The sequence below is a fragment of the Cricetulus griseus genome, assembly GCF_003668045.3.
Source record: "Cricetulus griseus strain 17A/GY chromosome 1 unlocalized genomic scaffold, alternate assembly CriGri-PICRH-1.0 chr1_0, whole genome shotgun sequence".
Taxonomy (NCBI): domain Eukaryota; kingdom Metazoa; phylum Chordata; class Mammalia; order Rodentia; family Cricetidae; genus Cricetulus; species Cricetulus griseus.
Genome location: NW_023276806.1, coordinates 273,531,457 through 273,538,156, shown reverse-complemented (window position 1 = coordinate 273,538,156; position 6,700 = coordinate 273,531,457).

Genomic DNA, 6,700 nt, shown 5'->3' with positions numbered 1-6,700 from the left:
CGCCTCAGCCTCCAACCTGGAAAATGCTGGATTTACAGATCCCCAGATTTTACTTTTATTTTATTTTATTTTGGTTTTACAAAACAGGGTTTATCTGTGTAGCTTTGAAGCCTATCCTGGCACTTGCTTTGTAGACCAGGCTGGCCTCGAACTCACAGAGATCTGCCTGCCTCTGCCTCCCGAGTGCTGAGATTAAAGGCCCTGCTGATCCCCAGATTTTAAACTGAGATACACCATGTGGAGAATGCTGAAGGCTGAGTGAAATGTCTCAGTGTGTAAAAGCACCTGACATGCAGCCTGCCTCAGTTAGGCTTTCTATTGGTGTAGCAAAACAAACACTATGACTGCAGGGCAGTGGCGGCTCACGCCCTTTCATTTTAGCACTTGGGAGGCAGAGGCAGAAAGCAAGTTGGGGAGGAAAGGATTTATTTGTCTTACACTTCTACATTGTAGTCCACCACTGAAGCAAATCAGGACAAGAACTCAAACAGGGTAGGGTCCCGGAGACAGGAACTGATCAGAGGCCATGAAGGGTGCTGCTTAATGACTTGCTCAACCTGCTTTCTTTCTTTCACTTTTTTTTTTTTTTTCAAGAAGGGTTTCTCTGTGTAGCTTTGGAGCCTATCCTGGCACTTGCTTTGTAGACCAGGCTGGCCTTGAACTCACAGAGATCCGCCTGCCTCTGCTTCCCAAGTGCTGGGATTAAAAGCGTGCACCACCAACGCCCAGCAGTATTACAATCTTTTAAATGGAGACTAGAAGGAAAATTTGGTCAATGTTTCTTCAATACTTTGAATTGCCCAGTGTGTCCAACACAACCACAGTTGGCTGTGTGTACAATTGTGCAATATGAATGTCACTTTCTGTGAATTGTGGTCCACTCATGTCATAGGAAACTGATTATGGAAAGATAATCTTATGTGAGATTGATAGGCTCTTTATTTATTTTTTTTAATTATTTATATTTTGTATGCCTTGGTGTTTTGCCTGCATGTAAGTCTGTGTGAGGGCAGTGGATCCTGGAGTTACATACAGTTGTAAGCTGTCATGTGGGTGCTGGGAATTGAACCCCAGGTCATCTGCAAGAACTGCCGGTGCTCTTAACGACTGAGTTATCTCTCCAGCCCTGATTGTTAGGCTCTTAAATCAGTTCTGAATATTGGTGATAATGAGTTTCCCTTAAGTCTGATACTGAATTATGAAGCACATGGTTTTCTTTCTTTTTTTTGTTTTTTTTTTTTTAAGATTTTTATGTATACAACATTCTGCTTCCATATATATCTGCACACCAGAAGAGGGCGCCAGATCTCATAATGGATGGTTGCTGGGAATTGAACTTAGGACCTCTGGAAGAAGGTCTCTTAACCTCTGAGCCATCTCTCCAGCCCTCATTTTTTTTTTTTTTAAACCTGCTTTCTTTTTTTGGTTTAGGTTTTTCAAGACAAGGTTTCTCTGTGGCTTTGGAGGCTGTCCTGGAACTAGCTCCTGTAGACCAGGCTGGACTCGAACTCACAGTGATCCCCATGCCTCTGCCTCCTGAGTGCTGGAATTAAAGGCATGTGCCACTACCTGGTTTAAACCTGCTTTCTTATAGAACCCAGGACCACCAGCCCAAGGGTAGCTCCACCCACAATGGGCTGAGCCCTTCCCGTCAATCACTAATTAGGAAAACACCTTACAGGCTTGCCTACAGCCCAGCCTTATGGAGTCATTTTTTTCAATAGGAGTACCTTTCTCTTTTGTCAAGTTGACATAAAACTAGCCAGGACACAAGCCTAATAAGGGTCTCACATAGTTAAAGGAAAGAACTGATTTCTGCAAGTTGTCTTCTGACCTCCACATGTGCAATGTGGCACACACAGATCTCTCTCTCTCTCTCTCTCTCTCTCTCTCTCTCTCTCTCTCTCTCTCTCTCTCACACACACACACACACACACACACACACACACACACACCAATGCACTGAGTTAAAAAAGAAAAAGAAACATTTAAATTACCTAGAGTTCCCAGCTACACTGGGTTATGTGCGAGACCTTGTCTTGGAGAGGTGGCTCAACCTTTAGGAGCACCTCAGGTTCAAGGGTTCCATCTTACTGCCCTCTTCTGGTCTTCACAGACAGCAGGCATGCACATGGTACATAGACATACATGCCGGCAAAACACCCAAACACATTAAAAATCAGTCAATCAATCAATCCAACAAACAAAAAACACCTAAAAATAAAACGAGGTGGCTAAGTAGACTGACACGCCTGAGACCTGAGTTCTAACCCTGGAGCCCAAACAGTAGAAGGAGGGAACCAGCTGCTTCAAGTTGTCCTTTGACATCCACAGGCACAAACAAGACATAAAGCCCCTCCCTCCACTCTTAAGATCTGTTATCAGAGTTGGCTGCAAGCGCCTTTGTGGCTGAATCATCTCATCAGTCTTTTTCTTTTGTTTGTTTGTTTGTTTGTTTGTTTGTTTTTCTGAGACAGGGTTTCTCTGTGGCTTTGGAGGCTGTCCTGGAACTAGCTCATGTAGACCAGGCTGGTCTCGAACTCTGCCTCCGAGTGCTGGGATTAAAGATTGCGCCACCAGTGCCGGGCCCGTTTTCTTTGCTTTTCAGACATGGTCTTGCAATGTAGCTCAGGCTTCCCTGGGCCACATGGCTATTTTCTTGTCCTCTCGCCTCTGTGCCTGTTAGCAAATCTTACTTTTTGTTTTTTAAAAAGATACTGCCAGGCAGGGGTACATGGTGAGACCCTGTCTGTCTCTGTCTCTGTCTCTCTGTCTTTGTCTCTCTGTCTGCCTGTCTCTCTCTTTCTCTCTGTCTCTCTCTCATTATATATAATTATATATAATGAATGAAAGATAAGAAAAGAAAGGGCGGGGGAGGGGGGGACTGGAAAGTACAGTCCAGTGCCGCGGAGCTTGCCTATTCCTTTGGTTTTAGACCCCCCTAGTGGTGATTCTCAGGTTCTGTTGGTGATCACGTCAAAGCACAAAACCCGGTAACAGCTAAAATAAGCTTTAGGAGCTGTAGCTCAGGGGTAGAGGGTTGTATGTGCCAAGATCTGGCTTTCCAGTCTTCAAATCAGTAATAGCATGGTGGCACGTGCCTCTAATCTCAGCACTTAAGAGCCGGCGGCAAGAGGATTAGAACTTCAAAGTGGTCCCTGATTACATAATGAGTTCCAGGCCAGCCTGGACCTCAAAGCAGTAACACTTCCTACAACCCAAAACAAAACAACAACAATCAATCCTCGAATCATCCTCTCCAAACCAGCACTGTCAAGGAGCTACACAGCTGGTGAGATATCTGGGGTCTGAAGACCACATGCTTCCTTCCCCCCCTTTGTTGGTTTTTAGGACTGAATCAAGGGCCTCTAGCATGCTACACAGTGTATAAAACCTCCCAACTTAAAATGTTGCTAAAAAAAAAAAAAAAAATCCACAGTTCCTTAGACCCATGGTTTGGTATGCCTCATTTGACCCATACATTACAGATTTGCTCTGCTTGTTTATACACTCCTTGTTTTGGTGACTGTTCTTTTTGTAGCTCTAGCCTGCCTCAGATTCACAGAGATCTTCCCACCTCTGCCTCAGAGTACCAGGATTGAAAGAGTGCACCATTTAGCTGTCAATGCCTTTTGTACTCGCACATTATCTAGCAACTTTTGCTGAACCAGGACTGAGCTGGTGGATACTACTGTCTGTTTCAGCTTCAATTCCTTTTGTCAGACTCTGACCTGGCAAGCTTGAGCCCATACAGACTCATAGAATACCTAAATTCTGTACATCTGATACGGGATTTATGAGAGCAACGGAGCCTTTCCCTGTGTTTGGTGAACTTGACCTGGACAATCATTGGCCACCTGAACCACTTCACGACAGAGGTTTCAGAATAGGGAAACCAGGCAGGAGTCAACAGGGTTAACATGGTAAGAAAAATGAGAAAGAACTTCCAAGAGTGGGAAGGACTCGGAGGGAAGAATAACACCACATTGTCCTGCCTGATGGGCTGTTACATTTTTTAAAATGTAGAATTGTATCGGTGTTTTGCCTGAATGCATGTACACCACTGTGCGTGCCCTCGGGGGCCAGAAAGAAGGTGTCAGATCCCCTAGAACTGGATTTATAGATGGCTGTAAGCCATCATGTTGGGGTCCTCTGGAAAAGCAACAGCCAGTCCTCTTAACCATTGAGCCATCTCTGTAGCTACTGAATTCGAACACACACACACACACACACACACACACACACACACACACACACACACACAGTAGGAATTAGATGGAGACTGAGATAATCTTTTTATTTTGTTTTTCGAGAAAAGGTTTCTCTGTGTAACAGCTCTGGCTGTCCTAGAACTCACTTTGTAGACCAGGCTGGCCCAAAACCCACAGAGATCTGCCTGCCTCTGCCTCTAGAGTGCTGGGATTAAAGATGTGTACCACCAACCGCCTGGCTAGACACTGAGATAATCTTTTGAGACTGGTCATTTTTGAGCACATAGCCATTAAGTAGTCCACATACCCTATTCATGCTCCTGTGACCTAACCAGAGAGTTGCTCTTTCATTTTGGGGCCATGTGTGCTTGGTGACTAGCTCATGACCCACAATGGACACACCCTTACTATCTATGGACAACTTAACTCCGGTCTCAAATGCAAAGGATTCTGTGAATGCCCCACAGAGTAGGAGGCCCAAGACCTTGAAAGTATTCATTAATATTTCCTATTAGAGTGATGTCCTGTCTAGGTGACACCTGCTGTACATGGAACCACTGGGGGAGCTTTAATCATGCTGGGCTCCACCCTGAGACTTTTTAAATTAGTCTGGAGGAGAGCCCATCATATTGAAGTTTGCCAACAATTACACAGCTTTGAAGTGATTCCAAATGCTGACAAAGGGCTGGCATGCAGGTCAGTTTGAGGTGCTCGCTTAGCAAGGCACCAGGCTTAATTCCCATCCCAGGGAGAAAGAGGGAATAAACCAACAAATGCTTAAACACTCACACAGTTTGCAGTGATAAAAGCAACACAGAGTATGTTCTCCCTGAGCACCCACAGTCTTGGGGATGCTTAGTCGACCTTTGACAGACCACACATGTTAAGTCTCAGCTATCAATCTGTATTCTAACAACTGCATCAGATGGCTCAAAAACACCTTTAACTCCAGTTACAGGGAACTCAACATCCTCTTTGGGCCTGCTTGGACACCTATGTGCACTTGGTGAGCATGCAAATTCACACTACACATACACATACATACAGAACTCACTCTGTAGACCAGGCTGGCCTGAAACTCAGAGATGTACTCAACTCTGCCTCTCGAGTGCTGGGTTTAAAGGCATATGCCACCACCTCCCTGCTCCAGTTTAATGTTTTAAAACTTAATAAACATGGGGGCTGGAGAAACAACTCAGTAGCCAAGACAGGTTCTTGTAGAGGACCCAAGTCTAGTACTCAGAATGTATGGCAGATGGCTCACCAACTGCTGGGATGCGACACCCTCTTTAGTCTCCTAAGATATCTGCATGTCTGTCTGTCTCTCTCTTAAAAATGAAAATTAAAAAAAATATTAAACCTGGGGTTGGTAGGAATGAAGAGCTATTGTTCTTGCAGAGGAACGGGTTAAATTCCCAGCCCCCACATGGCAGCTCACAGCTGTCTGTAACTTAAGACGGGGGATCCCATTCCCTCTTTTGACCTTTGCAGGCAAAACACTTAACATGTATAAAATAATAAAACAAAACAAGAAAAACAAAACGTGTACAGGGGTCTATCTCAGTCTCAGAGCACTGTGGGATGGCTGAGGCCAGAGGTTCAGTCCACACACACACACACACACACACACACACACACACACACACACACACACCATTCCTCACCTAATGTTCTAGAGCAGTTTAGGTACCCGTTTATCTCCTGACTCCTCACAAGTAGCACAAGTAACTCCGTTTCCACCCTGCACCATTCCCAACAGTGGTATCAGCAGCATTCACCATCTCCGTGGTTACAATTTGCTACTGCAGCCTCTGGAGATGGGGTTGTAACATGGTTGGTAGCATATGCCCAGCATGCAGGAACGCCCGAGTTCTATCCCTAGCATAACCCCTCACGGTGGCACCAACCTGTAATCCCAGTACTGGGGAGGTGGAGGCAGGAGGATCAAGACCATCCTGTGTTACGTCATTCTCCTGCAGCGAGCGCGCTAGGTCAGCCTAGATTATGTGAGACACGGTCTCCAAAACCAAACTAACCCTAACAATGAAATAAGGAAACCGTTTTGAAGAATTACGTTTTTTTTTTTTTCTTTTTCTTTGACACATCCGCTCTTGGATCAGGGCACTGTCTAACTTTGGCAGCCAGAACAGGAAGGGTTTTGTCCCATTTTACAGATGGAGGGGTGGAAACAGGACAGTTAAATCTGTTTGCTAGCTACTGTATCTCTGGCTGGAATGGATCAGGAGATTTCTGAGGAGCAGGCCTAGAGAGTGGGGAACCAAGTCTAATCTAGACTTCAATCACAGAGCGTTGGACATGGCTCAGCCGGTAAAGACGCTTGCAGGCAAGGTTGACTACCTAGTGTGATCCACCCTCAAACCAACCAACCAAAGAAATGTAATATAAACAAACAAAAGCAAACTTCCACCCGAGTGCTCGGTGGTTTCCAGATCCTGGAAACAGAGGACAAACGGTTGCAGGTAATTTCT